The 20,994-nt window shown below is 39.7% G+C and overlaps 1 long non-coding RNA gene across 8 annotated transcripts in view; it reads left to right on the plus strand.

Annotated features, from left to right (window-relative positions):
* Positions 1-2,949: 2,949 nt before the first annotated feature.
* Positions 2,950-20,994, plus strand: part of LOC137478552 (uncharacterized) — a 113,219-nt gene continuing 95,174 nt past the window's right edge. For 4 of the 8 annotated variants that reach the window (XR_011001638.1, XR_011001640.1, XR_011001637.1 and 1 more), the window contains exons 1-2: positions 2,958-3,094; positions 3,308-3,381. This is a non-coding gene — a long non-coding RNA (uncharacterized lncRNA). Of the gene's footprint in view, positions 3,095-3,307; positions 3,382-7,368; positions 7,559-7,590; positions 8,275-14,872; positions 15,048-20,994 lie in introns of those variants that run through there. The other 4 variants (XR_011001636.1, XR_011001642.1, XR_011001641.1 and 1 more) reach the window with 4 other exon arrangements.

Raw genomic sequence — 20,994 nt, forward strand, 5'->3', positions numbered from 1 at the left:
TGCCTTTCCCTGGGAGTAGGACATGGGTATAGCTCTTTGAGGAGGAAGGGGTAGGGTTGGAGGAAGTAGATTTCTGTGTGGTGTTAAGCAAATAGTTCCACCTGAGCAGGTTTCTTGATTTTTGTCACAGTTTACATGTAGTATTTCTTTGTTTACTGCTTTTAAAAGAAATGAGAAAAGGAAGCTCTTGCAAAACATCATCAGTCACAAACCAAAACCACCGCAGTCAGAAAGTCAATATTTTCCCAGTTTTTCCACTTGTTTTTTGTATCTCTTGGTCAAAGGGGCAGGGCTCCAGTATCATCCTCAGAAAGGAAACACAAGTGTTTTTATGGAGGTACATGAGTGACAGTGTCCTGTTCAGTCTGGGGTGGTGGCTGTGACTGCAGGGGCACTCCCTTGTCCCAGCCTGTGTCAGCGTGAGCCACCGGAATGGCACGGCAGGAGTCTGCAGGAGTGAGGAGGAGGTGGGGCTGAATACAGCTGAAAATGATGCCAGCAGTCTGCTGAACAGCTCATTCCTCCATTGGAGGCTGCTAGATCAGTTGTAGAGTCCCATGGAAGTCCCAAATATTGATTATTGGGACTAATTAAAGGCCAAACTATTGTGGACCTCCCCAGAGGGCAGCGTTAATTTTGTGCAAACTTAACTCTGATGTTTCTCCGTTCTGGGAGCTCCATTTGTGGCTCACTGGACATTCATTTATCAAGGTTCTAATCTTCACAGATTTTGATCCTCAAGTTGCGTTCCCACAATAGGAAACAGATGAGCATTTCCATGGGGCTTGACAAATCTCCCAACTCACACTTTTCCCTGCAGCTTCTGAAGCCACGGGCCAGGCGTGGTATCAGTACCCACTCTGCTGCTAGTTTGAACTGATAAGTGAATTTGTAAAGCAGAGTTCAATGAATTAAAAATTCCTGTCATCCACACCAAATTTATTTTATGTTCTGTTTTATGGAATGATTCAGAATGGTTACTAATGATGAGGCCAACATGATACAAAGCAGCTTGAGAAATGCCTTTTCTAAATAGAGCATTTAAGAGAAGATGCTGTGCTCTTTTTTTTTTTTTTTTATTTGATAATTTAATTTTAAATCAAACAAACCCTGCATTCAGAATATAGCTTTCTGTGTGTTGGGTTCACTTTGTTTTCTATGTCCACTTAAATCCCAAACTTGTAGCATTAGAGTTTACAGCAGCATGGAGCTTTCTGAATTAAGTGTTAAGGATTGCAGACAGAGTGAGGCAAATTCAGCAGTCACTACTGCATCAACACAATGGCCATGGAAATAAGTTTTATTGATCCACACCTAAATAGGTACATAAAATATTTTTGTTTTATAACTAATACCTGTAGAAAAGGCTAAGATATATTTCTAAATAAAAATGTTTCCTGAAAGAGATGAGTATAATTCAATTCTAAAATATTTTCCTCTTGCAGTACTAATAAAAATCCCAGAGTAATTGGTCACAAAGCAGCAAGCTGGTTTATGAAATACACACTCTGGTGTAAATAGATAAGCCATAGATCCTGAATGAAATTCTTTCCTATTAAAGGATCCATGCTTACTTGCATTTCCTTTCAGATATTTCCTCTTGCTGGTAGAAAGCAGCCTGTGGCTGGCTTCCACACTCTCTCAGCACTGTGCCAATGAAAGCTGCTTCACTCTTCTGTTGTCACTTGCAGGACATTTTGTGGTATAAATCAAACATTACTGCTTCACATGTAAAACATGGATGACATTAAACCAAATCTGTCTTTCCTGGGGAAGTGTCAGGCTCCCTGCACCAAAGATTTCCCTGGTGACAGGGCAGCTGTGGCAGGCTGGGGGTGTGTGTGCTGTGGCAGGGAGTCTGTCCTTGTCAGGCATTTGTAAGTTCTGCCGTGGCCATGGTAAGGAGTTTATCTATCCAATTGGTGCTCACAGATATGAGGTCTTCAGGGAGGAAAATGCTGCATGGTGGATGAAGCAGCCCTGGCACAGGAGCCTTCCTGCAGTGTGAACTGAACTACGATTCACTGTTCACACTGTCAGGCTGAACTACGATTCTGTTCCTGGAGAAGCTGCACAATGCATTAAAATAAGAGCTGGGAAAGGCTGAGCAAAATTTTGACTATTTCTGACACAAGGGCAAAAAGACAATTACATGAATACTTGTTTGAATCTCTGCAAAGGGCTGATATGGTAAAATGTTGTTATATGTAGACAATCACTAATGCTTTTGCTGCTATTTTTAATGGGGTATAGACTCCTGGCAATACCCACATCATCTTTACAAAAAGGAATAAAATCAGTTGATATACCAAATGTATTCCTTTTTATATTAAAATGTCTTTTGGGATACCATCCTAGGACAAAACCAGTTTCTCTCCTACATAAATAATTTTGTTCAGCTTGCTTGGATATATACAAAATAAAGATGAAATATCTCTAACCTTTCACAGGTTTTTCTAGTTGTTAGAATGGAAAAAGAAAATTCTTTTTTCTTCATACCTGCAGACAGTATTTCTTGGATAAACCAGGAAGCCCTTCCATATTTTTACCAAGTAATTAACCACTGATGAATTTCATACTGGTATCAAACATTTCTGCAGCTCTGCTCACTGAATTCAGGCAAAAGCCAGTTTACCTTTGAAAAATAATTTAGATGAAAAATGTCTAATCTGGCCAAGTAATGCATCTGACACCTTTGCAACATTTCTTTTTAAGTCTTTGTCCAAAAACTTGCTTTTTCACTGGTCTCTACTGTTGTAGGCACACAGTTTGTGGTGATTGGGATGGGGCTGGGCCGAGCCTCATCCCCAGTGGGCACAGCTGTGCAGGGCAGGTGAGCAGCACTGACAGCAATGAGCCATGGAGTGCCCAGGTGCACTGACCAAAAAGGGAACAGAGGGCACACAGGTGTAAGGCATGTAAGATGAAGGGTATAAAAGGTTGCACTGTAGAATGATAAAGGGCTGCAGATGCTTGAAGTCTTCTTTGGTGTTGGTTATGCTCTCACCGTGGTCCCTACACTCCACATTTCTGTAAGTATCTTGGATTAACGACAAAACCTGTGAGAAAATAATGATTTGTTTGGCTTTGGGAGGTAAAACACTCTGTGCTCATGCAAAATGGGTCCCTACTTCATCTTCTTGGCTTGGTGATTTTATCAACTGGCAATTTCCAGTAGCATGAAGAATAAGGGGTGTCAGCAGGTCACCTGCATTAGCTCAAAGGAAACACACCTGGAAAAGTGGGAGAATTCAAAAAGAAAAACTGGTTTGAGAAAAGTGACTGTATTCTCTTTGTCTTTTGTTAGTTCTGACTGTGGTCCTCAAAGGAAGGAAATGTCATCACAGCATAAGCTTCCAGAAATCTCAAAATCAGTGAAAGGTAAGGTTTATGGGCATGTTTTTGTGTCCACTGCTTATCTCTAAATACAGTAGTAATAGGCACAGAGAAACCTTTTTTCAGCTGAAAGAGTCTCTGAGGATGAATATTTAATGTTCCAGTTTTTCTTTCAATGTTCATGTGAACTTAGAAATCTCACCAAGAGCTTCAAAAATCATGGGGCATTTCCTCAGCAGTTTTGCGCTATGAAATTTCTGAAATTGTGTTTTACAGCTCTGCTCAATCTACAGATACCAATTTCCTATGAAATGCTCTTTTTTTTTTTTTTTTTTTTTTTTTTTTTTTTTTTTTTTGGTTAACAATTGGTTTGATCATGACTTGAATAGCAAACCATCAGGCTCTCCACTGCTGTTACGCAGCCTACATGGCCTCTTGGATCTTGACCTCTGGGTCCATCTCACATCACTTTTGCTCTACTGCAGATGTGTAACAGCTTCTGGTTTTGAGACAAGGTAGAAAAGAGATACACTTGTATGTATTTTGTGGTGGAAGGAAAGGAAATTTAACCATCTCGTTCAAAAAGCATGAGAAAAGAAAGTTACACGCACCTTGTTGTCTCTTTTAGATGAATTAATTAAATTTTTTTGAAGCTAGAAGGGAAGCTAAAAAGAAATTCTAGCCTACTTAAACACACTGCTTCAAGAAGAGTTCAAGATATAGTGCAAAGCACAATTAACATTGGTCCTGGCAGTGGCTGTAAAGTCTATGCTTAAAATGAGTCACAGAAATGTAGCAAGTAGTTTTATTATTACTGTCAAAAATACACTTTATTATTTAAAAAAAATAAGTAGACTTAATTTATTCTAATTAGGACACCTGTTTAAGAGAGGAGCATGTAAAATAGCAGCAAAGCACTGATGAATTTTTGAATCATGTATTACTTTTATTACCACCTGAAGCCCATATTTAACCTCCTGAGTGCAGCAATCAGCATAGATGATGTAAGAGGGGACTTCTATATTAGTTGTGCATGAAACATTAATGCCTTCCAGTTTGTTTTTTTTTTTCAATACATGAGCAAATGGAAAAAAAAGGATAATAGCAGAAATAAGGGATAGCATGGTAGACAGCAAGGAATAAGCTGATAAAACTAGTGAGAGCTGTAGCAGGATAAGGGATGCAGCTGATAAAAGTGTGGTCCCAAAGACTGACAAGAGAATGGGTGTGATTAATGAGCCAGCACTGAAATGCCAATTGTGCTAGAGACAGGAACTTGGGGAAAAGTGGAGAAATGGGAGTTTCCAGGGCAGAACCTGAGGGTGGATATCTAGGATGACAAAAACCACGGTGGAATAAAGGATGTAGTTGCAATTTCAAAATCGAAGGACCTGCACAAATCGGGAGAAACAGAAAAGGCTTATAATGGGATGCAAGCACGATGGCAAAGCATGGCTGAAATGGACACTTCTGGACTCAGACTGCTTAGGGTGAGAATGGTAAAGCAGTTTTTGGGTACAAACTACACTAAAAATTGTTACCAACTACAAGTTAAGGAGAATTAAAAGAGAAGGCTAAAAATAGGTCTGTAAATAAGTATGATTGAATTGGAAACCCTGCACTAGAGGGCTGAGAAAAGGACTTTGAAATGGGGCTGCCCTGCTCTCTCTGCCAAGGCAGCATGTGAACAGGGATGGCTGGGAGCAAGATCAGCCTCTGTGGGAGATGGGGATTTGGCAGCTCAAAGATAGGAGCAAAGTATTTTAGGACAAGAGGAAAATATTTTGGAGGCCATTGTAAGAGCTGACTGAGGAAAAAATGGGCTGGCTGACAGTAGCAGAGCTGGGAGGGCAGTGTGGAAATGGCAGAGAAACTTTCGAGGAGCTAAGGAGGGAATTTTGTGCTGCGGAAATACCTCAGCTTGTGCTGCGGTGGATGTGCCAGGACAGAGTCAAGTGCCTGCCTTAGTCATGGGTTAAGAACAACAAATTAAGAGGATTAACAAGGATGTTTGAGGACCCTTTGGGATTGCTCTGTTACTGTAGGGCTGAGTAGCTGAGGCTCTGTGGCATTACTGCTGGGGAACAGAGGAATGATTAATAAGCTTAAGGCAGTGCCCATTTTATTAAGGCTCTTGAGTTCAAAATAGCTTTGAAAAGATGTCAGCTACGCCAAAGCATTTAAATACTAGCAGTGTCCTCAAGTTACAGGTAGAAAGTCATCTGGATTTTATTTTAGGAACAACAGAAAAAGCCTTCAAGGCAAAGGGCTGTGTGTTCAGGAGGGTTATGAAATCGCTGAAATGAAATCGGGAGCTATGAGTTAAAGTAACGCAGAAGAATCTTACCAGAAAATTAAGCTACAGCACAAAAAGTCAGGACAAGGTGGTAACTACTTCATCACATTGATCTGGACACCATTGTAGCTAAAAAAGAGAAAAAACCTTGTTGGTGACATATATGGAAAAGAAGAAGGGCCTGCAAGTATTATTTATGGCCCCAAAATAAAAAGCCTGTTTTCAACAAGGGAGATTATTGACCCTGAGAACAAAACCGGGTAGCTGATGAGATGGAAATACATTCAAGGTAGAAGAAAACCCAGAATGAATCACAGCAAAGAAGGCAGGGAACTTCTGCCATGACTTGGTCACGTGTTGGAAACCAGCTCTGAAGGAAGGCATTGAGCTCAGACTTGCAAGGGAGTGCCAGGATGTCAGCAGGGGTACGCTGGATGTGGAGCTGCTCCTGGGCTAGTTTGAAATAAAAGCTGTTGTCTCAAAGGACAGTGAACCCTCAGCCCTCAGAGCAGAAGGGTGGTGTGCTGGAGCAGTGGCACCAGACCAAAAACAATAAGCTTGCTGCTGGATAGTTTAGTCATCCTAAAAGGCAGGTATGATAGCACAGCCTGATCCAATTGCCTAATACAACAGAGAACTCAGCTCAGTGAGCTCTTTGCTGACTATTTTTCTTTTGTAGCCAGTAATGATATTCATTGCAGCTGTAAGATGCTACTGCTCTGACTTCATTATTCAGTGGTTTAAATGCTTTGACCTGAGTTTCTTGATCCTTGATCCTGTCCTGTCTAAAATGAAATCTCTACCCAGAAAACACCTTGAAGCAGCACTTCAGAGCTCTGTGACAACCAATGAGCCTTATCAGGTCAATGAATTAAAGCTGTAGCAGAACTTATTATCCAGAGCCTTGCAATCAGTGATACAATGTAAAGTCAATTTTAGAAAACTTTCTGTGCTTCCAAAAGACACCTGCAGGATATAAAGTTACTCTAATTTCTCCTAATTTTTGTGCACAAGGTAGTGGAAGACAACTGAAAGGGTTTCTCATATTTCTCGCTTACTATTAGTGCATTTGCAGCCATTTGCAAAGTCCTGGAACTACACAGGTTGTTGAAAATGTTTATTGAATATGAGAAAACAAAACCATATAATTTGCTTCAGAGCCTAACCACTGGAGCAGTGGCTTAAGTTGAATGCAGGTCTCTATGCTAACCTGTTTCTCTGTCATGTTTCTCTCTGTCACTTGTGGTGGGAGGAGGTCCTCAAAGAAAGGATATTTGGAAACAAAACACTGGTTTTGGATAGGTCAATCAAAACCAGCACACTTGCTGTAGAGCAGCCACCATGTGAGATTTGGGGTGGGATTTTTTTTTTTTTTTTTTTTGTCGTATCTGCGTATTTTCTTACCCCTGGAAGGTGTCTGTTCCTAGGTGAGCTTTCATGCACTTATTTCTGGAATTGACTATTTTTATGTACTCATGCACTGAAGTTGCTGTGCCTCAGCTATGGACCACACTGTACTGGCATTCAGTACTTTTGCCTAAATTCATGCACTCAGAAGTGAGACCGCAGTAGGATTGTGTAGCTGGCTGTGCTGAGGGGTTCTGCCTTTCCCAAGGAACCAGAGCTGCTGGCTGCACTCTTGGTGCTGCACAGCTCACTCAGCCCTTGCTTCTAAGCAGGAATTTGCCCAGTATGCATTGACTCCACACTAAGAATTGTCTGCCTCATGCTTTTAGGCAGATATGGGTCTCCCAACTGGTGCTCCAGAGCTGGCTCAGGAGAACTGAGTCTCCAAGGAACAGTAAATGTTCTACTACTTTTTGTTCTGAAAACTTCTATGAGACAACAGCTTCATCAGAAGTAAAAACTAATCACAAGTGCTGTTAAATGAGCTGATAAATGACCAACTGAGTATTCCTAAGTATTCATTTGATTGTATAGCACTGTTGGTCTCTCAGAAAAGCCACACCTTTGGATGAGATGAAATGCTCAAGGTGAAATCAGTAGAGGTAATTTGTGAGCATCTGAGAAGCATCAAGAAGCAGAAATGTTCCACTGTGGTGTCAGAGGTTAAGTGCCCTGGCTGTGAGTGTCCCAGGAATGAAAATCTGTCCACATCTTAAACCAGAGAGAACATGAAGTATTAAACACAGACTTTTTAATTATCCATCTGTGAAATCTCACAAGCTGCTGCTGATTATTAACTCTGACACTTACTTGTGGGTGTTCATGGCGCTGTTAAATATATGTTACACTACTTTATTTGTTTCAGAAAAAGGGAAGCAAAATGGAGGGACTAGAAAAATAGAATAAAGATCCTTTAGGCAATTCTTTTTCTGCATCCCAGGAAAGAGCTGAGAGCTCATGGGTTCTGATCCAGATCAGCAGGGTGTTACGACACAGAAATAAAGCATTGTGTTTTGAATGAGAAAATGTGTTGTGGAAGTCCAATTAGAATTCTGCACTGGATCACAACATTTTAAACCTTTTAATTTACATTTGTAAGGTGACCCAGCTCAAGAGACATTTGACAACAACCAAAAAATAACCTTTGTGAACACATACTTCCTGTTAGCTTCTTAATAGACTTTTTTTTTTTTTCTTTTCAAAGCTGAAATAAATAAAAGATGGGAAAAAATCAATATGTAAACACGTGGAGAAATTTATTGGCTGAGAGTGGGCAGAACTAATTTAGATAAGGCTGTGCTTCTGCAGTAATCCAAGGCTTCAAAATAACCTCCTTTGCAAATGCTTGACCTTATGAGTAATCCACCGTTGATGAAGGTGTACCAGAAAAGTTTTCTTCACTTCTGGTACTTATCGATTAACTAAAATCATAGGTATTATTTGTTTTAATCAAATTTTCTTGGTTTGTTTTTGTTTGGTTTGTGGTTTGCTTGTTTTTTTTTTTCTTTTTTTTTTTTTATTTTGCATTGAAATATTGTAATTGCCTAGGAGATTGCAGAATGTATCTTTTACACCTGGCTTCAGAGAGAGCTTTGAGACAAGTGGAATCTGTTTTTCCATGTGCTTACAAGTAAAACACCGTGAAACCATTCATTCTGCTCTCCTCTGGACTCCTGAAAAGCCTGAGACACCAGAATAAACTACTTCCTCTGTGCCACTTGTAAGCCAATGTGTTCTTCCTGGGACAAGATACCAGTTTTTTGACCAGTATCCCATTTAGAGCTTTTATTTGGAATTATGTGGAAGAAAGCATTTTTATCCCCACAGTTTCAACTTTATGAAAGTTCAGTAGTGAGGACTTTTTTTGAGACAAACAATTCATTAAATGAACTTAGAGTTTGATCCTTTATAAACAATTTTTCCATTTGAAGATTGAGCTTTAGGCAGGGCTCTACTTCCGCCAAAGGCAGGATTGATAAAACCTTCATAGTTGGACCTTAAAGAGATATGTCTAAAACCTGTGCTAGAGCTGTGTGCTGTTGGACTCTGGGCTCATAATCTCCAATCCTTTATGTCAGTCCAGCCTGTGGGGTTCCCAGCTGAAGCCTGGCTTTCCTGGGATCAGTCTGCAATTCAATAAACACAGCATTTCCTACTCCCCTCTCAGGGAGGAACAACAGTGGGGATAAATACAGGAATTAGTTCTGTGATAGCTCTGAAAAGCACTGGACCTAATGGGAGCAGCTAGACTCTTGTTTTATTGTGTATATTCAACAAGTTGGGAATTGCAAAGTCTCTCTCTGATCCTGCAGTTGTGCTGTTCATGTCTTGCTTGCACCTTCCAGGCAGCCAGGAGGCAGCTGCTGCTTTTTGCTCCTTTGTCAGCTGCATTTCTCATCAGCCTTGACAAGTGGCCAGGATCCTGCAGGTCCCTGCTTTCCACATGGTGTCCTTGCAGCTGAATGGGAGGATGAATGGTGAGGAGATCTATCTCTGCACAGCCATGCATGGTGTTTGAAGGGGCAGTTCTTACATTCTGGGTGATCTGTGGCTGTTCAGTCCTGAGACAGGTAGCAGGGTGTTTTCACCATGTGTTGCACCAAGTTGGAGACACCAGGAAGGTGGCTGAATGAATACTACAGAATTAGCTAGGTTGGGAAAGACCTTTGAGATCACCAAGTCCAACCTGTTCATGTCTTGGCAAGGAAGATGTGTGGAATTCTTCATTCCAGGCAGTGCACAGAGCCTGTGAATTGCCATTGTAAACATTCACAATGTATTCCAGGCATGCTCCCGAGCCTTCCAACTCCCATGGAATAAAGGAATTCTTCTTGTGGAGATAATGAAGGAATTAGTATGAATGCAAGCTGGTGGTTTGGAAGCTTTCATCAGCTCAACAGGGCCTCTGCTTCTGCTTCCATGAGAGGTCAGGGAGTTATACGGAAGACATCCTAATTGCTGCTCGTTCTCGTGAAAGAATTCTATCTGACAATCCGCCTGTTAAAATCTTTTCAGATTGGGGTAACAAAGCAACAACAACAACAACCAATGATTCCACAAAATCATTACACCTTTCAAGACTCATTACAGAAGCAGGGTATCAGACCCACGGAGATACTTGTTTCTGCAAGAAGTATTAGGACAAATAAGGTAAGAGTATTACTTTACTGGGGCTTGCCCCATAGATCAGCATCCCCAGGATTTTATTACTTATTTGTCTGAGTGGCTGTAAAAAATTTATGAAACTAGCATTTAAAATTCAAGTGAAAATGAATAATATTTAATTGGTGTCTTCTTCTTTACCATACTGAGTCTATCACCACTGATTTTAAATAAATGACTAGACTAGCAAAAATCTTAAATTTTCTCACATCCTCGGCTGCCTCATTATAAAGACATTTCAGACAAGAATACCATGGTTTTGGGTTTTTAAAAGTCTTTTTATTTCCTCAGTAACAAATACTGGAGAGGGAGAGGCTCCTTGGCTTAACCTGTCAGCCCTATATGGGAGAACATGAATCTTGACTTATCAACAGTCATCAGATCTCTCAAAACTTGGGTAATATCCACATATTATTCCAGACCACTGACTAGCAGTATATCAGCAGAAGAGGAAAGGAGCTTGAGATCTGTTTCCTTCACACATTGGCAATGAAAAAATCACTTCTTTTTTATGTTCTTTCACACTTCTCAACAAAAATTCTCTCACAGATGTTTTGTTCGGAGCTCAGCTTGATGGGAAAAGACACACGTGGGGAACACATGAATCAGCATTTTCACATTCAGACTTGTTTACTGCCACATGCTGTGGAAAGTCTTGGCCAGAAGGTAAGGGGCTTTACTACCAGAGAGTGACAAAAGTGTGACTCTCTGTGATTATTTTCCTCTGGAAATTCCTAGTACTAGGAATTTCTGCAGTTTTCTTTTTACTGCTGTACATCAGTGTGAGGAGAGACACTCCAGCAGGAGTAAAAGCAGAACTGGAAGGGTTCAATGAATTCAGCCCTTGGGTTTCCCTGGTGGAGACTGGGCACTGGGAGGGAGGCTGGCTGCTGATAGGGAGTCTGAGGAGCACACCAAGCCACTGCTTCCTTTAGAGATGGGGACTTACAGTTCTCTCCCATAGCTGCAACCCCAAAATTAATAATTTCCTAGAGCTGTGCTATCAGTAGCAGTAATAGGAATGAAACAATTTCCTGCAGAAATGGTGAGAGCTCAGCTCATCATGGCAAAACCCATTTCAAAGGTCCCTCAGCAGTAGAGCATTGCCTCAGGCATCACTGGATGTGGGAGCTCAGCAAAGTTCCCACAAATCCTTTTAGGATATCAATCTTGTAAGGGTCATAAATCCCAGTCTGCGATAGCTGTTGAGAATGCCAGTCCCAGATGTTTGCTTGAATACTTCAGCCCTGTTGAGAGAGGGAAAGGCTGCTGCTGATTTGAGGGCCCTTCTGTGGCTGGCCCCATGAAGAAGCGTTTCTGAAGGGAGGGCAGTCAGCCCCAGCATGGGATTCTCCCCTGGCCATTGACCTGAGGGGCTCTTTGTTGCTGGAATTTTTTGGCATTCCATGCCAAAGTTGTAAAATCTCAGTCTGGGAGAAGCCCATGCCCTGTTACCCTGCTAATGTCAAATATTGTTTGTGCTGCTTTAGGAAGTCACTGTGATGGGCTGTGGAGCTTGTGCACAACTTTCCTCCTGCCTTTTGGGCAACCGTGGGCTACCTCTGCCTGGGAGTCTACAGCAATTCTCTAAAGTGCTGCTCTGGGCTTTGGCTTCTTTCATTAAATCCCAGTATTAGCATTTGCTATCCATCATGGGGAGTTGGAAAAAGGAATTCAAACATAAAGAACGTGAATATCTGAATTTGCATAGACAGAGCTATTACTTTCATTCTCTCTCCTTTCCTAACTACAGTCCTGAGTCGGGGTCTTTCTGAGCTGATTGCATTCCAGGTTATTTCTTTGTCTTTTCCATCACATATTGGAGATGCAAAATCATGGTTTCCCCTCTAAGAAAATCCTCAATTTCGCATTCCTTATTGTATTCAAGTTCCACTGAAGTGTCTTCAGACCAAAAAGGCAGAAATTTGCAGTGACAGTAGAACTGAAAATACTTATTTGAATTCATATTATTTAAATATTTTACTTCTGGGTTCCAAGACATGAGGAAATTGTTCTTTTTTTCTTTTCCTTGAAATCATAATTACTACATTGATCACCCCTCATTTTCAAATTCACCGATTTCCTGTAGGTAATTCATTTTTATCATCAGTGTTTGGCCAGTGCAATCAACTGTTGCTATAGGATATTTTTGTGTTTCTGTGTATTTGTTAGCAAGGAAAACAAAAAAATCCCCAAAAGCACACATTCAATAATCTATCAGAAATCTCAGGAGGCTGAAAAAGCCCCATATTTCTCTTTTTTGTTAGTTTAAAAATAAAATAGCAGAATAGAGCAGCTTCTCCCCTCAACACAATTTATTTCATAGGGTATCCTATTGCAAATAATTTAAATACATTGAAAATAAATATTAGATTTATATAAACAAGCAGATTGAGTAACCTGAAGGGAGAGTAAGCTGAAATCTTATCACAGGCACAATTTAGACTTTGTTTTGGTTTACTTTAGAAATATATTTTTAAGTTATGCTATATTAAGGATTTCTTTGCACATAATTTAACATTAAAATATAAAATAAACAAGCAAGGTAATGTCTTATTTAAATATTCATAAGTGGCTGATTCTGTCTCTGAGTACTTTCAGAGCTATGCTGTATCTCTAACAAGATGAAAAACAATTTATTATTAGTACATATTCTTATAATCTAAATATCACCCCAGAACAGGAAGTTTTGGCAACACAAAGTCTGTCTTGCACACTCTGCCAGGAAAAAAATTGTCAGGAGGTATTTTCTTGTTCTCTATTGTGTGTTCTTAACCTGATGAAAGGCAAGGTGACCATTTTCCCATACCTAGAATTTCATGGTTTCAAGAAGTCCTCGGGAGTCTCAAATGTCTTCTGATGGTCACCATGCTTTCTAAAGGAAGTACATAAATTAAATCAGGAGAAACTGGTCTGGCTCTTTATCCCATTCCTGAAATGAAAATGGCAGCACATATGCTGCTTCAAGATCAGCAGAAAGTAATGATTATAGTGTATCATATTTTGTATTTCTGAAAAGAGAAAATAACAGCACTTGGGTTGTTTTTTTGTAGGGGGGATATATTTTTTAACTCAGTAGCAAAACAACTGTTCTCTCAAGGAGAATTTCTTATTTTTGAAGGTGAAAAACTAAGGGCTGAGAAATATCTTATTTCCTCGCTTCAGAGTCGAGAAACCTATCAGAAGAACATGGAAAACTACAACATATTCAATGTTTGATCCATTCCATTCTCAGCCTTAAAAAGAAATCATTAAAAATTCATTTTGAAGTTAGCTTTGCATGTATCCTGTAGATACAAGCCTGGTTGACAGAGTGGGTTCAGATTTGTAGACATCTTTGTACATGTAAGAATAAATAAACAAGAGGGCTAAGAATAGATGAGAGTGCAAACCCGTTTGTTGGGCTTTGCTGACAAACTCTCAGGAGTGACATGTAATACATTGGACCTGATGCAAATTTATCATGGGGAGGTGGCTTTAAATATTTAATGTGGTGGCATGGGGCAGCTTTCTCATCAGGGATTAAAAGATAATGCCGTTTACTTTGCCTGTGTAGCTTCTTTAGATAAGTTACTTCTGAATTTTACTGCTTCAAATACTCCTAAGATGAAACCTACAATAAGCCATAACCTCTGGTAGCTGGCTAATGATCCATTCTTGTATCTTTACACACTACTTGCAGTGCTCTTGTGGAAATTGAAATGCCCAGGTTGATCCTTTTTAGCAGAAAATGGGTGGCAGAGGCTTGGTCACTCCTGAAAACATTTGGTCAGGGAAGGAAATCACAGTCAGACACAGAAATCCTGCCCTCTGCCAGTGTGTTCACTGCAAAGTGAAACCTGAAACCACTCTGATAGTGCTGCACTTCTGAAGGGCTACTGCAGTTCAGAGAACTGACTCAACATTGGTTTTGAGGACTTTATGTTCTCAGTTAATGGAAAAATGCCATAATTGGCAGACTTAGCAGCAAAAAAGCAATGTTAACTTGAGAATGCTTTCAAGTAGCCCATTTATTTACTGTTCTTAAAAGACATTAAACTCCTTCATAAAATAAGAGAATGTGCCCCATCAGAAGCTTAACATTATTCTATTACAAAACAAATTTTGGCCATAGTATTTTCCCTTTTGTCTTTTTTTTCCTGTGAGCTTTCTTCTGTGTAATGATGAGGATTACTTAGAGGGGCAGAGGCTCCTCATTCAGATCAATGTGATGTAAAGTCAATGTCGCTCCAAACCTAATGAAAAATGACTCAGGGTTGGTGGAGAATTGCCAGTCCCATCTGGTGGTGACACTTATTCCCTAAGTGAAGTCTTAGCTGACTGTAGGTGATTTTATTTGGGATGTACCTTCTGCAACTGAGACAGAAATGACAGCATAGATGTGAGAGCATCTTCAAACCCTCCTTGCTGCTCTCTCGATCTCAGCCACTTCTCTTCAGCATGTTTTTCATTTTCCTTATTCCTAAATTCAGATTTTGGTGTAGCTAAGAAATGCAGGATGTATTCCTCCTGTGGTAGGATGAGAACAGAATCACTGAAACAGTCCAGAATGCAGGGGTGGAACTGAATCACAGGAATTCACCTGGAGATTCACCTAATGCTTCACCCTTTAACTTGTAGGACCTTTCTGACACAGTAGCCTCATATTCTTTACCTTCCTTTCTTTTGCAGGTTGATAGGCTTGACTGTTTCAGATAGCAGAAATTAGGATGCAAGAATGGGCTATGGCCTCACAGAGAGAATGCTGGTGAGCTTCTTGTGGTGCTGTGCCTGGGAACTGGAGGATGCTTTTGCTGGAATATCTGCTAAGCATTGCTTCAAAAGGAAAAGATAGTCAGTGAGGAGGGAGGAAAATAAAATTAAGTCTTATACATGCCTAGGATTTAATATTTGTTTGAAAATCAGAAAAGATGACTCAGGTCTAAAAGCCCTATTCCTGGACAACAGTACTGGAAGGCAAAGCAAGCAAAACAAAAAAGCAATGAATGTTTATTGGCAAATATTTGATATATGAGATTCAGATTTTGTTGTCAAAATAGCTTGAGAGCTACAACAGCCACTGTTGCCCCATGTTTTAGTTTCAGCTCTCTGGAGGAAAGATTTTAGGGAGAAAATGCCAAGGTGGTAGAAGTTTGAACAGAAGAAGAATAAACAAATGGGGAGGGGGACGACAGGAATGGGGGACTCAGGGTTGTCCAATATGTGCTGACAGAACTAACATGGCATGTGAAATCTGCATTTCAGTACCTGTCCTGAGGTCTCTGGTTGCCATCAAGGATGTACCTAAGACCTAATTTTTGTCTAGACAAGCAGTGAAGACCAGCAGCTGTGATTTCTCTAACAGTTCATGCTACCATAGTACTCCACTGCATTATTCATGTTTTCCTGATGCATGAAACATTTGGTGTCAAGTCCAGAACATCTTTCAATTTAAAAAAGAAAAAAAAAAAATTAGAATGAGAGGGAGAGAGAAAGACAAGAAAAGGGCATCAGGTCTTATGCAGAACTGTCATTAGTTGTGTTGGTATAACTGGCTGTATGACTAGGGATCTTGAATTCTTTCCAGAAATAAAACCAGAGCAGGTCACTTTTTGTTTCTTTGTTCTTCTTCTGCCCCTGTGTTGTTTGGCTTCTTAAGGTGTTGCTGAAGTAAGGATGTTTTTCAGAGTGCCACTGGGTCTTTGGCTCCCAGCATCTTCCTGACAGCATTGTTTTGTGCCATATTTCTATATTCTCCAACTTACAGCCTTTGCACAACACTTTGGCACATTCTTTATTTTCCTTTCTTCCTGACAAATCTTCCAACATCCCTTTCTCTGTAGGCTTCAAAAATCAACGTTGCACATTGTAACCTATATACCTCTGCATGCCTGCCCTAACAACTGGGCTCTTGAATGACATTTAGCATTCATTTGGCTCTTCCCTGCTGATCAGCTGTCAGATAACAATTCTCACTTCACTGTGCATGTCTTTGGGTTGATGCAGATATTTGAATATTTTCAGGAAATGCTTGGAAATGCTTTTGTGCATTGATTTTATTGTCCATGACCTTTTTTTTTTTAATTTTTTTTTTTTTTTTTGTGGTGAAAAATGCCATTCTGGGAGTGAGAGAGACCAAAACCTCCCAACTCTGCCCAGAACGCCCCAAGAAACATTGAGCAGTGTTAGCAGAAGTGTCCTCACATGAGTTCAGCCTCTCTGCTCATTCTAAATCTGAAGAGATCACTTTGACACAGGGCATTAAGAAGTTTCCTGTGGTGGTTTCTCAGTCCTTGCTCTCTGGGGAGATTGTAAATAGAGGTGAGAATTTCTGTCAGCTGTGATTGTGTTTTGGAAGCTACAGCCGCTCCTTTTTTTAGGAAATTCTGTAATTTCTCTACAGTTTTCTTTAAGGAGTATCTCACTTTCTCCACTCTATCCTAGACTTGCATGAAAACTAATTAGTGATACAGTCTAATTAAGTCTTTCTTTTTTCCTGGCAAAAAATGAGATTTTTTTCAGTAATAGGAAGATCTTAGGGAAAAAAAAAAAGAATCAGAGATATTTATTAGCTTTCTGAACTGTTCTGCTAAGGTCTGGATTGCCACCAGAGAAAGTAAAAGGAAGGTGTCCATAATTTAGTAATGAAATTTTTGTCATCTTTTTGGTATCAAAACTGGACTGTGAGGTTTGGGTTTTTTTGGTAATTCAACTCTTCTTCACTTTCTTCAGTATCTTTTGTCAATTTATTGTCCAAGTACATGGTACTCCACCAGAATATGGTGTCTAGTTGTTGCTAAGTAGAAAAAAAAAAAGAAAAATTTTGGGCCACTCTCCCTTACTCTTCTCTTCCTTTCCTCTGTTCCTCCTTTGTTCTTTTCTACTGCATCTGCTTTGAATTTTATTTTTTTTATCTTAATTTTATTCCCAGTCTGAATTTTCCCAGAAAATTAGGGTAAGGCTCAATCTATGACTAATATTCTGAAGAGACATCTGTGTTGTAAGAGTGGGGACTGTATTCTTTGCTCATGTTAACCAGTTTGTGGTAGTGCAGTGCTTTCAAATTTGCAGGAAAGACAGCAAAGTTTGCAACTTAAAGCAGTGATTTCAGGGATTAGCCCTTGTAGGATTCAAGTTGTTAATCAGATGAAGTCCACAGATCACCTGTTTTATCTCTCTTTCATTTGACTAATCTAACCCAGGTTGTCAACCTGTTGTGTGCATCTATGGACAAGGAAAGAGAAGCAATGAAACAAGATGAAAAGGATTTCTGTGTCTCTTCTGTTGGGATTATGGTTGAAAGCTTCCTCCTAATATTCTTGCAAGAACATTCTGTCTCTAAAGCTGAGGTTGTCTGGCAGGCTGCACAAGCAAGGTATTTTAAAGAAGGAAGACTCCATAATTTAAAATTCAAAAGGGACAATGTATTAGCTGAACTATTTCATTTAACATGAAATTTTGAAGAAACATAGAATGTGATAGTGAAGGTACTTTTCTGCAATTTATCATGTGATGTGGATCTGAGAAATTGAGGCTTGCCTGGTCTCTTTTCTTCTGTTGCATCTTCTCTACCTTCTCTACCTTCTCTTCTGGATTTTTTTTTTTTTTTTTTTTTTTACAAGTTTGCATAGACAGCTTGTGAATTGAAGAGTTTAATAGCCTAAAACCAGGTTCTGCATCATCTGCAGTTGCAGTTGAAGGACACATCAGCTCTTACTGGAGACTGGAGGGAGCAGGGACCACCATGCTGAGCACAGACTTGAAATGTAGGAGCATCTTCTTCAAAAAAACAATTGAATGGCTTCCTGAATTCCCATTTCTGCTCTTTAGGCTTGCTGTGTCACATTAAGAGCCTTTCTCCTTCATCAGCTCATTGCCATGAGAATAAATGAGCTGTCACACACTCTGAGCACTCTGGGCTAAATCCTGCCTGTAGATGTCTGAAATTTTGTGTCAATAGAAGTTTCATCCACGTGCACATCCATGCATTTTTGTGCCTGTAGGGTGGCATTTGCTTAGCATTATGGATTCAGCAGATGGGGAATGGGAGGAGCTTTAATTTTTAAGGGGAAGTCAAGAGTTAGTCGCCTGCAAATGGGATATAGTTTCTACATCTTAATTTTTTAAATCACTACATTAATTAATGAAAAAAAAACAAATCCACGATCATATTTATAAATCTCTATATATAAATGTTTTTTACAGCAGTAAATTAGGTCAGTATTAATTTGTGTTGCATATGCTTTTTAAAAACTCCTGATGCAGGTTTTTGGAAACACAACAGGCATCTATCACAGTGCAATGTATTAAATGTGGTATTGAGCATCAGAGGTGGGCAGGTGATTAGAGCTGGACCTTATTGAATCCAATCAAATGTTTTTGTTGACTTCATTAGAGATTTTTTCCCTTAATGATAGACATAAACTGTTGCTATTTAATTATCATGTTTTATGCTTCACTGCTAACACTGAAAATAAAAGGATCTCTACCTACTTCCTAGACTAAGCCTTTGAGGGAATGGGGAATCCTTCACAAGCATTAAGTCTAAAAATATATTGTCTTTGCAACAAAATAAAATCCCACTATCTAAAATCTACACAAAAAATCTACTATTATAGCCCTGTAAAAAAAACCACCAAAACCTCCAATTCTTCTAAAGGCTAATGGAGTTCCTGGTATGAAAGTGTTGTATTTGAGAAATAATAGATATCATGAAAAAGTAAATCAGTTTTAGCAGAAGTAGCACTCAGTGAAAGATCAAGGGGGCTGGGGGAAACATTGGTGACAAATTTGTTGTGACAATGCTGTAATAAGATGTTTCCTCCTTCCCCTGGCTGCCAGAGCTTGGTGGTTTTGTGTCTGGAAATGAAAACAAACCTTAACATGATGGATCAGAACTTGGAGAGAATATTTCTATTTACTTTTGTGGTTCTTAGTTTGTTTGGCTGAAAATGTCACCTACTCCAGTCTGAGAAAGTAAACTCCTCTGCACCAGGCCCTGGCAGCAGACTTGTGACAAGGACACTGAATGTGCTAAACCAACATCAAGATGATCTATAATACAAAGGTCAAAATAAACTTTACAGGGTAAATAGGAGGGATGACAAGTGCAGCTATTTCAGAAACATTTAAAGTGACTCAAAGCCTGCTGACTAAAATCAGTGGGAGCCAAGACTGGGGCATCAAAGAAACACGAAGGTAAAGTTTGTTTCTAGAGGTTCTCTTGTTCATTATGCTATTACTTTTATTTCTCTCCCTCCTTTGTAGGTAGGGCAGGACCTTTTTCTGTTTGTTTGTTTTTTAAAGTTCTTTTGTTCTTATGCCTTAGTTATCCACTTAAAAAGCAACAATTTGGGAACTGAATTACTTCCATCCCATTGGATTGAAAGAAAAGATTATCTGGTTACCCTATTCTTCAAGATAAAATAGGCTTAGCATTGTTTCTATTTTAAACATAAACCTTATTAAAGCTGTGTGAAGAAAATTGCAAACAGAAAATATTAGCAAATACTCCTGAATAAAAAGCATATCCCCCAACATTAATTTTTTTCAAGAAAAAAAGCTAAACAAATCTATTGAATTAATTGATAGCTTTAGTTACATCAATATATATTAGAAATAAACTGCCAAGAAAAAAAGTTAATCGAGAAATAAACATTGCAATATTTATGCAACTATCCTCAGTATTAAAAACAAAAGGACAAACCCCGGAAAATGTGTGATGAATAATGCCGTTATTTCTAAATGGAATTAGTTGTTATTTTAAGTTCTCTGTGTCACTTCACAATATTATTTTAGGATGTGAAGTGACAGAGAAGACTGGGAGGCCAGTGTCTCCCGGTGAGTGCCTGTCTGCTCCTCATGCACTTTGTAAGGTAGCAGGAGTTTCATCTGGGAAGTCCTTGCATAAACAGGCTTGGAGTTTTTTAGAGCTGAATCTATGATTTTTAAATTTTGGAGAAAATAGGGGTCAGAGAGGGTAAGACATCTCAAACAAGAAGCTCAGAATGAAAGCAATATGTCTGAAATTAGGGAAAAGAAGGATTTTCTGCCTCTTTTGGCCAGTATTCCAAGCATGTACTTGAAGGACTTGGCAGTATTTTAAGTATCCATTAGCACACTTCCCTTTTGGAGTTACTGCCACTAAAAGGGTTCAGACTCAGGGGATATATTCAGTGTACAGCTGCAGAAGCCAGGGCCATCACCTGAGCTCTTGGTGGCAGCACAGAGGTCAGCCTGCCACCTGACCCTGGTGGCCTTGGAAACACTCACCTCCAGCCCTTAAAAAGGACATGGTAGCTGAGCTGTGGTAAGGAGCACAGGATGGCTAAAGCCACCTGTGTCTCCCTGCAGTGACACAAGTAGCTCTTTTCTTGTCTCCTTTGTTGCTTCTTTCACTGAACAAGGGAGAGAGGGGAGCTCTGAATTACACCCTGCTGGCCTGGAGACTGTCAGCTTTGCACACTGAACACAATGTCTCTGCTGTGGTGGCCATCAAATATCCTTTATCAGCCAGGCTCTTAGCTTCAGTGCACAAATATCACTATTTATGCTATGGAGGAGGCTGTGTCACAGGAGCCAGGTGTGTAATATTTCTGGAAATCAATTGTGAACTTTTGTAATGCAGCCATAGACAGCAGCCCTAAATGGATGAATCTGTGGGGTGCTCTTTCTTTGCAAAGAGTGAGACATGCAGGTATAGGGAAATTGTAAATCTTTATTTCTTCCTACCAGTCTGTATTTTCTAAACCAACACCCAATTTTCAAGATGTATTCTGTTCCTCTGACCACACTTTCTAGTAACCAGGTCCTTG

Source organism: Anomalospiza imberbis, chromosome 8 (assembly GCF_031753505.1).
Source record: "Anomalospiza imberbis isolate Cuckoo-Finch-1a 21T00152 chromosome 8, ASM3175350v1, whole genome shotgun sequence".
Lineage (NCBI taxonomy): Eukaryota > Metazoa > Chordata > Aves > Passeriformes > Viduidae > Anomalospiza > Anomalospiza imberbis.